Below are 10,833 nucleotides of genomic sequence, written 5' to 3' on the forward strand. Positions count from 1 at the left end.
TTGAAAAGGAAAATAAAAGATAAGAAAATGGATGATTTGGATCTTATACTCCTTTATATTTTACTTAATATTAAAGATACCCTTTTGTTTTCAAAATGATGATATACCCCCTTGATCTAGGTTCACTATGATTGACTGACATAAAATGACCTAAATGCCTTCATCTTTAAATCTAATTGATCATCTTCTAAATCAGAGTTAAGTTTTCCCCTTATCTTTAATTTTAAGATTTTATATCCTTCAACCTTCATACAAGGAGAGTCAATGAATTAAGTGCGCAAAAAGAGCTTTAGCCTAGTTTAAATGTGAAAGAGATGTAACAAAAGAAGGAAGAGACCGGTCAAATTACTAATTTGAATATATAAATTAAGCTTCAAATAAAATAATTTGCTAATTGGTTGAATAGAAGTAAGATAGCTCCATCAAATACGTAGGTGGTGTTACATTTCGTAACAACATATCGTACTAGTGAAAGCCTAATATCAATCGTAGCCAGTGCTTGCATATTAAGATCAGTAGGTTCCCTATTAGTTGAAGTTAAAAGAGAGTGACTTGGTTTTCAAAGAAATAAGATAAGATTTTTAGAGAAGTAAAAAAGGTGGATTTTTGTGATATATAATTTTAAAAAAAATAAAACATTTTTTGACACATTGCAAAGTATGGATTCAATATGAAGTTGAATATGTTAAAAATAGTTTATCTTAAAAATTAAGAACAATGATGCGATGAAAGATATTTTGAAAAAAAAAATAAATTAAAGAATTTTGACTAGAGATTGAGCTAACCTCAAGGGATTGGCCTAGTGGTAAGTCGAGCCTTGATAAGCTCCCCACAAAGAGTATGTCAATTGTTCGAAACATCACGAAATAATGAATTCCTTAGGACCACCCTTCAGGATCGTTTGACTCTCAATTTAATCAATTGCACGTAAGATGTTTTGAGGGCACGGTGCGTGTGACTGTGGGATTAGTCCCATCCAAAGGGTGGAGATACTCACGATAAGCAAGAAAAAAAGAGGTTGAGCTAGTATCTCATTTAAAACCTAAATTAAAGGGTCTATTAACGGTTTGAAAACATAAGGGGTGTTATATATTGACAAAAACATAAAGGGGTTCAAAAGTTCAAGGGAATCTAACTAACCAGGCTTTGGTATTTGAATGCCGCAAGTGCGATTGCATTTTGTATCTTTTCCAATGGAAGCATTCTACGTGGAACCTAAAATAGGCTAAAAAGCGTAAAATAAATTCATATTGTGTGTCCCACAATCCACTCTCTCTTTGTAAAATCAATCAGGCAAATCCTTACTGGACTTTGTTTTTCACTGTGATTCTCACTGTATTAATGTGATAATCATAAATTCTTTCATCGAGATACGAGAAAAAAGCATGTACCGTTATTTAACCACCTCCACGTCAGAAATGTGAGAATCACAGTAAATCCCTGTGTCACCCCAGCATTACTCTTCTTCCAAGGGAAACTCATGACACATCTCCATGAATATGTGCAGTTGTGTAGTTCATGCCATGTTAAGGGACGTATGGCAGATGGGGGTATCAGAAAATCATTATCAAAAAAAAAAAAAAAAAAATTCAAAATGATGCATCATAAATGTAAGAATAATGTTGAAAAAAATTTTAAATAAAAATCTTTTTATTTTATTTTATCGTTTAATCGTCAAAAGGTCAAATTATAATATAATCATTAAATTTTTTGATAATAAAGATTAAAATTTCTACTTCTTACATTTTTTCTTATATTATTTTATATGAGTGGGTGGGTGGGGATGAAAAATCCTCAAAGACTCTCTCCATAGGACCAACAACTGAGATGGAAGCATATTCATAGGATTATCAAGCAAATAGATTTTAGGTGACCCATATTGATCCCTATGAAACCTATTTTTCCTCACATGGCAATTGTGTGTTTGGTAAACAATCACTCATTTGAATTGAGACTAGAAAAATCCTTATTTAAATTCAAAACATTAACCTTAGAACCATCTATAATAGTAGATAAAGATAGTTACTTAGGAGATCTATATCATCATCAAAATTATATGTTTCAACTTACATATATGATTAAATTATTTAAAAGGGTAATGGTAACTGTAGAAGTACCTCTCTTTGATCATGCATCAAGTTGGTGTGTCGCATTTGAAGAATAGTGTGAACAATTTTAGGAATCAAATATAGGAGCATCAAATATTTTAACTATGCATGAATATACCAAATTACTTCTTATGAATTTATGAAAACACGTGTCCATGGATGAGAAGGAGGATCCATTGAGATTAATGTAAAAAATGTGGCAAAAATATTAAGAGAAACTGTTTTTTCTTTTCTAATACCATCTTGATAGATTTTGTAAATGATAAAACTATCACTTAATATTCATTACGAATAAGTAGTTACATTGATGAGTCCTGTTTAACAGCAAACATTAGGAAGCTAATGCGTTTGTCTTATATGGGTTAGAAGTTTTCATAGAGATCATTCTCACAAAAAATCAGTTTAATCTGAAACTTCTAACTCTATCAAAAGTGATTTAAAATTGTCGACCGTCTATTTTTTACCATTAATTTGCAAATCACTTTTGATGGGGGTTAGAAGTTTCAAATCGAGCTGATTTTTTTGTGAGGATGATCTTTTCACCGTAGAGATCGTCCTAAAAATAAAAAAAATCAGCCCAATCAAAAAAATTTAACCCATGTAGGAAAAAATTTCTCCCAATGTTGGCTATCAAAGGCTACCCTACATTGATTGCCACTTGAACAAGATGCTTCAACACCATCGATCCTATGATAAAATGAATATGAATTGTGTTGATATCGTCAAATAAAAAAATTTATTTCTTAAGTGAGTACAAATCCAACATTGTGATGACCCTTAAGATAAAATAAGTGCCAATAGACAATGCATTGTTTAAAGATTTAAGATTATCTAAAATAATGGAACCCATCCCCAAATATGCACAAAGCTACAATTATATTTGCATCTTTTGTATAAGATGGGGGAGGGGGGCTGGAGTTTGTGTAGTCTCACTATTGAGCACTCTACTAATAGATAGTGTAGTACCATCAGGTGTAGTGTAGTCAAGCTTCCTCTCCAATCCTAGATCAAACTTGCGTTCCCCAGGCATTATGAAATGTGTGTGTGTGACGGGGGATGCTTCCTTTACCTATCGAATGTATCGGCTTGGCTTCATCCTGAACCAAGGAAGCATTCTGACAGTCGTGTGTGTAGGAATGCTAACTACAGAAATTAAAAAACTATGCCTACAAGCCAAGTTGGAAATGACTCGCTTTTATTGTCATTGGGATTGGATATAGATGGGGAATATATAGACGTAGTAGTTCAATTGTGCAAAATCAAACAATTTTTTTTTTTTCAAATAATTCAAGTTAAACAATTCAAGCAATTTGATTTTATTAATTTATATGATTCCTTAAAAGAAAAGAAAAATGTAGGCTTTACATGTTTGCACCATAAACAATCGTAAATAAAAACCTTTTTGTAGTTTTGCACAAAACATTTGCTTTTATGAAATTTAATAGGTAGAACCCATCATAAACTATCATAAAATTTTGTCAAAATCCCAACAAAATCTTCGTAAAATTTTTTGGAGCAAATAGCTCCAAAAAATTTTATGTTAATTGAGTCTTCCTTATAAACGTGACTCTAAAAGCAATTTGCAGCAATAGCAGCTACATGTGAGTTCTCCCTTTCTCTTAGTTACTTATTGGTTTTTTTTTTCTAACAATAATTTCCTTGTAGTTGATATTTTTATGCAAGAGTCATACGCAGTAGAATCCTCTTTGCATCCTGCAACAGTCTCAGAACATTCAAAATTAGGTTTTACTGATATATTCAACAAACAATATTCACAACTGCAAAATGCAATCGAGCAAGTATTTGGAGTTGTCAATAAACAATAACCCATATTATCGACGAAGTCACATTTTCCATTTAAAACCTAAACGAAGATTGTGATTGCATGTTTTATATTGAATAACCATATCATGGAGGTTGATCCAAGTAATCCATTATTAGCAGAAGTGGATCTAGAGCTTCAAAATACTTCTAAAAATGTTGATGAAATTGGAACCAATACCCCTGCTAATACCTAGACAACTCATTGAGTAAATATTCTAAGATGGGTTTAATTTTGGAGATAATACAACTCAACAAATATTTAATGATTTTAGAAGTCGTTAGTAAATTTTGAGTATCAATCTTTTTAATATTTTTTGGAACATGTAAATAATTTATATCAATCTATTAGTTAATTTCAATTATCTTTTTATATTAATAATTTGTTGTTAATTTTAAAATGTTAATGACTAATGTTGTAATTATTTTTTATTTACAATTGTTGTCGATGGTTATTGTCAAAATTATTTATAATGATGATTATTAGGAATGGATTCTAGGTCAAACGAAAATAAATGTGATGTGAACTTCAAAAGTCAATTGAGATGGAATGTCAACATGAATAATATTTTGATTGAATATTGTTTAAAGATGTGAGGCAAGGAAAAAATAGTGGCAATTATTGGGATAGTAATGTTTGGACACCTATAATTTTCGTCTTATTTGAAAAATGTCGACAACTTGTTGCAAAGAAAAATATGGAAAGTCATTTACGTACTATGAAAACATAATACAAGAAATTTTTAGAGTTAAAGAATAAAAGTGGATTTAGATGGGAAAACGTCAGGAAGGTTATGTTAGCGACCGATGATCAATGGGATCAATTTTTATAAAATCCAGTTAAATATTTATTACATTTTAGTTTGAATTTTACTAGAATTTTTTTTTTTTTAATATGACATGTTTTTCGAAACTAGTTTATAACATAAAATTTATGTTTTTGTATGTTGTTCTAGAATGGAGACAAGAATTTTAGACAATTTCAAAACAAAAGGCTACGATAGAACTTTGACAAATTATTAGTTGTCATTGACAATGATCATGTCACATGAGATTATACGTCTAGAGGTATCGAGTATATGGATTTGGATTTAAATGATGGTGGAAATAATAGTACACAACTAGATCAAAGCTTAGAAGATATTGAAGAAGATGTTAGTATAACGATTGAAAATGATGATCATACTCTTTTCCATCATCTTCATCATCATATTATACTCATCATCATCTATGTGAGTTAAAGATTACTAAGTTTGAGAAAAAAAAATGATTTTTTTTTCCTTTGAATTTATTTTTATTGATTTATAAGAGATAATCATAGTCAAGGGAGCATGTCATTAATTTTAAACATAGGAGTACCTCAAATATTCTCAAATAAACATATTTCTTTAAACGTAAAAAATAGTTGAAAGGTAATTACAACATTTTTGCTTCAAAAATGCTTTTAAAACTAATATTTGATAAAGTGGGTACTTAATAGTCCATATTTTTTTAGAAAGAAGGACTTTGTAGTACATACTTTCATAAAATAGGTCTTTGTAGTCATTGACCCTAAAATATTTTACCATTTTTAAATAATTTTCCCAATAAAATATCAATACTTGAAGCCAAACATATTACCTTTGTTCATGTGCATGTACACATCTTCAATACAATTTTTGTTTTCTTTTGATTAATTAATCTGCAGATATGTTATAGAAAATGACCAATCAAGAATTTTGCTATTTCGACCATAGGGACTACTTCATGCAAGTTATATAGGCCTAGCAGTATAAATCATACACTAGTCATACCTTACTTAGCACTATGTGAAAATTGAAAATTTTGACAAGAAAATTCGACGAGCCAAAGCCCACAAATTTTAAAAAGCTAATTTTGACGGCCTATGGCCATTAAAATTTTTAATGATCCCCAATTTGATAGCTTAGAGCCATCAAATTTCTCTCACCCTTCATTAATTTAATAGTTTTGGTCCGTTGAAAAAAAAATTGAAAATAAAAATTTTGACACCTTGGTCCATCAAATTATATGAAATTCGATAGCCTTGAGCCATCAAATATAGGCTTTTTTTTACGTTGTGTATGCTAAACCAATGATATAACCATGACCATGTCATCAAAAGAGTCATGAAAGTATTCCCCGGTCATTTGGTCAATGATCAAAATCATTTTTGAAGTACATAAGGTCCACATGCTAATCAAATACCTCCTCCTAAAGACGTTTTCCAGTAATTTACACATGAAAATCCATAGAATCTCGCATTATCAATTTGTAACACCAAAAATGACATTGGATTTGAACTTGGTCATAAAAATGTTGCACTTCATCATCCAAGTATATCTTGATGAGACAATGTTGTAAGAACTTTGGGGAATTTCTTGATAATTTTTCCAATTATTTGAATAAAAATTAACTTTTCGAGTCATGAATGATAACCCACATAGAAATCCATCAAAGCATACCCAAACTTTCATTACAATTGATAAAAGCACCACATTATCTCATCAATAGATGAGGTATTCTTGCCACAACTTTAGCTTATTACCTATAGCATAGTACTAACGACCAAAAAATTATATTTCCACCATGAACAAAGAATTTAAGTCATTATTTTCCTTTCATCTGGGTGAAAATTATTTTTACAAGAATATACCATTTGTAATCCAGGACACAACTTCATTTAGTTTCTAACAAAATCTCATTGTGAGAAAGGGAAAATTTTATTTCTTCTCATTAATAAGGTAGAGAAAAAAATGATATTCATCTAAATTCACATGCCTTACCTTGTTGTTGGTGCAAAGCTAGGTAGGGCTAAAAGAAGAGATACCCTAGACAATCCCTTATTGGTTTAATATATTTCTATAAGTAAATTCTTTTTTACTAAACTACGTTTTTTATTCTTCATTCTCAATCTTCTCAATTCACATTAGGGTCGAGAGTCATCTTAAGATCTATTATAATTTTTGAGCCTGGATCATATACACCTAGGGTGGAAGATTGATACTTTCCTCCCACACCTCAACACATGCTCGTAAGCCACAATCCAAGGAAAATTATAAAAAGAGATATTTTAGGCATTAATTCCTTGGATTGTGACTTACGTGGCATGTGTTGAAGTGTGGGAAGAGGGTTTCAATCCTTCACCTACGGTGCATACGATCTAGATTCATGATTTTTTTGTGTTGCATAATATGTAATAAAATTGAAAAAAAAAAATTTATATCAATGAAAAAGGACCTTATTTAAGTTACATATATGGTACAAATAAAAAATATATAATTAATAAAAAAATTGACAAGTTAAAAATCATTTGGGAACAATGTGTGTTGTGCATAATGTGTAGTTAAAAATGAAATTTGTTAAAGGCTACATATTTAATCAATATATAATAGATAAATATATTAATAGATGAGATATTTACCAAAATGTTAACAACCATCGATAATCAAGGGTATCTCCAATATTGATCAAAATTGAATTGTGTATCTCTAATATTTATCAAAACTGAGAGGGGGCTAAATCTGAGGATGACAATGATTCAAAATATATTGATGTCCAAATTGATCAGATATGAAAAAATAGGAAATATCGAATTTTTGGATCGAATTCAGATCTACTCCAATCCACTATGAAAAAATCTTATCCGAACATATTTTAATTTTTATTATTATTCTTGATTTCATATCTATAAATATATATAGATAAAACATTTTAGTCTTTTTGGTTTCCCTCTATATTTGTAGTTGAAAAGTAGATTTTTAAATTTTTTTATACGATTTTATATTTTTAAAATTTTTTAAACATTGATCATTTGAAAATAAGGCATATGTTCGGATCGATTTCAGATTAAGGATGAAATGAAATGGATCAAATTGGATTCACATATTCATTGATTTGTTTAGATCGGGAACATGTTTAAACAATTTCGGATCAGTATTGGAGTGGTACTGATCCAATACCGAACGATTTGTTGCCAACCCTAGCTAAACTCATAGATTCTTACTTTTCATTGCCTATGTGGCTCCATCATAAGTTTGAAAAACATAAGAGCTATCTCTAATATGAATCAAAATAGAGCGGTATTGGCAAAAAAATCTCAATGGAGGTAATAGTCCCCACTCATCCCTATGTAGCTTCGTCATTGGGTCAACCTAATTGTTACATTTTTATTACAAAAACTCCCTTGGAGTTTTGACAACTCCAAGGGAACCTTACTTTATGAAGTTGTTACCTGACAAACCTTGAAATGGGGATCCACGCCATAAAATTCAAATTGATACAGTTAATTTATTAAACTAAGTCAATTTGTTGCATCCAAAAATATGATCTGAGACTACATGGTTATAACAGATAAAATTATAAAAACTTAAAAAAAAAAAAACTTAAATTTTCATCGTCAAAATTTGGGAGTTTGATACCTATCCATTTTCAACACCTTTGATCAAGCTTGAAAAATATTTTTTTTTTTTAATTTTTAACATAAGTTTTTCCATGAAATCTAAAAGAATGATGTTGGATTGTCAATTTGATAATCCACATGGGTCCAACGACCCTTAGTAAGATTTGAAATCTTATTACGTTAGTCATGCTAGTCTGATTCATAAAGTAGATTTGTTCAGTATCAAACTTGATAAAGTGAAGAAATTTTTATAATAAAATTGCAATAGATAGGTCTGTCTGGTAAATTTCTCCAAATATAGTTGACAAGACATCAATTCTTTTACAATTAATGCACTATATTGATTATGTGTGGTTGCACAATGTGTAGTAGAAAACAAAAATGGAAATCTATTGAATGTCACATGCTTGGTTCAGTACAAAACAAATAAAAAAATCGATTACCAACAAATGATTTGACAGCTTGAAAAATCTTATAAGATTGATGAAGAATTATCGATATGTGTGTTGCGTGATGTGTAAAAAATAAAAAAATAAACTTATTAAATGTTACATGTTTGGTGCAATGTATAAAACAAATATAAAAAAATAGATTTCCAACCAAATGATTTGACAAGTTATAAGATTAACGTATCATTATTGATATGTGTGTTGTGTGATATGTAAAATAAAATAAAATAAAGAAACTTATTAAATGTTACATCTTGGTACAATGTATAAAATAATCGGAAGAAAATGAATTACTAAAAAAAAGATTTGAATGGTTGTATGATCTTTTGAAATTAATGTAATATATTTGTTCCGTCAAAATTTTATCATTTTTTTCTCTATATAAACCCATCTCAAGGTTGAAATATTAAGTACTGTGTTATTGAGGTCTTTGTTTATATTTCATTGATATGCTAGTTATTTCTTATTTTCTTTGGTTCAAGATGCATTTGTATGTGTCGTAAATTTTGATCATTGTTATTGGCATTTCATACTTTGGTGGTGATAAGTTGATTATGACTTAGGCCCTGCTTGCTTGCACCGCAAACGATCATAATATATATATATATATATATATTTTTTTTTTTTTTTTGCATCATTGAGAAACATGTTTGCTTGGTTGTTATTTAATATGTGGATCCCACCGTAATAAAACGTGGTTAAAATCCCAATAATTTCTCTGTAAATTTTTCTGGAGCAAATAGCTCTAAAAATCTCCCATCAATTGAATTTCGTTTATAAACATATCTTTGAAAACAATCTAACATGACTTGCACCAGCTATAGGTGAGCTCTAACATTCTCTCTCTCTCTCTCTCTTACTCTCACGATGTAGAACTCTAACATTTTTATTTTATTTTTTAATGTAGCTTTTCTATAATACACCAGACCAGGTATTCTTCATTTTCTTATCTTATCTTCTCCTCTTTTTGTTTCAAATCATCTATCCATTTCCTTTCCATTCCATTATCTCACATAACCACTCTCATTCCAGAATGGTCTAAGTTTTTGTGAAGATGATCTCTTCATGACAGATATCATCTTTACAAAAAATTAGCTAATTCTGAAACTTTTAACCCGTATATGACAAAAACATAACTATGACTATGGTGTGGATTGCCCTTATTAATTTGTAAGGTACTTTTATAATTACCCGATGTTTTTATCATGCCAATGAGTTGTGTGCCCTTGACCGATACATGTAAACTTGTATGTACAGTTCCATGACTTGTAGACCTAATTATTTTGGTATAGTATGGCTCAATCTGCTATTATGTCCAATGCTTTTATGGCATTATATGATTTTTCAGAACCTAAGATAATTCTTTTCTTGTCCTTATTTTTTCTTAGAGAGATTTTATTGGCACACCAACTTCTACTAACAACACATCAATCCTTTTGAAATTAAATGATTGGTGTGTTACAAGTAAAACTTGCAACCTTATATATTTTGCACTACTTGTTTGATGTATCATAATTCTTAGGATTAGGGTTTTGTACACATGTTTCATTTTGTGTTTGGGAAGTATACAATTGTCTACCAAACACATAAACCTTAAAAGTTACTGACGCTATCAAAAAATAGAAAAAAGTATTAATTTGTGCACGTTTAATTTTGTCAACACTGAACCTCATAGATTTATAGATCTATCAGATCTTTATAGAGCAAATCTCAACTTTTCTAAGTAAATATTTTGTGATTAAGCTTTCTTGATTTGTATTAGCACTTTTTGTTTCTCAGAACATTTCTATTAGTTGTATTTATTTGAAAATATCAAAATCCAAGATGAATTTTTTGTCAATATGTGTTTGAAATTTTAATCAATTCTAATATTTCATAATAAAAATTTATAAATGAAGGATTGGAACTGTGAAAGTGCATAATACAAACGAGTTGTCATAGTGGCTGTTGCACATACTGAGTATACTATAGCTGTTATTGCCACCAATCACATTTTAGATATATTGAGAGAGTCTCACATTAATAGGGATGCAGAGTGACAAGAATATATTGACTC

This window comes from Akebia trifoliata, chromosome 9, assembly GCF_017979445.1.
Source record: "Akebia trifoliata isolate Shusen 1 chromosome 9, ASM1797944v1, whole genome shotgun sequence".
Lineage (NCBI taxonomy): Eukaryota > Viridiplantae > Streptophyta > Magnoliopsida > Ranunculales > Lardizabalaceae > Akebia > Akebia trifoliata.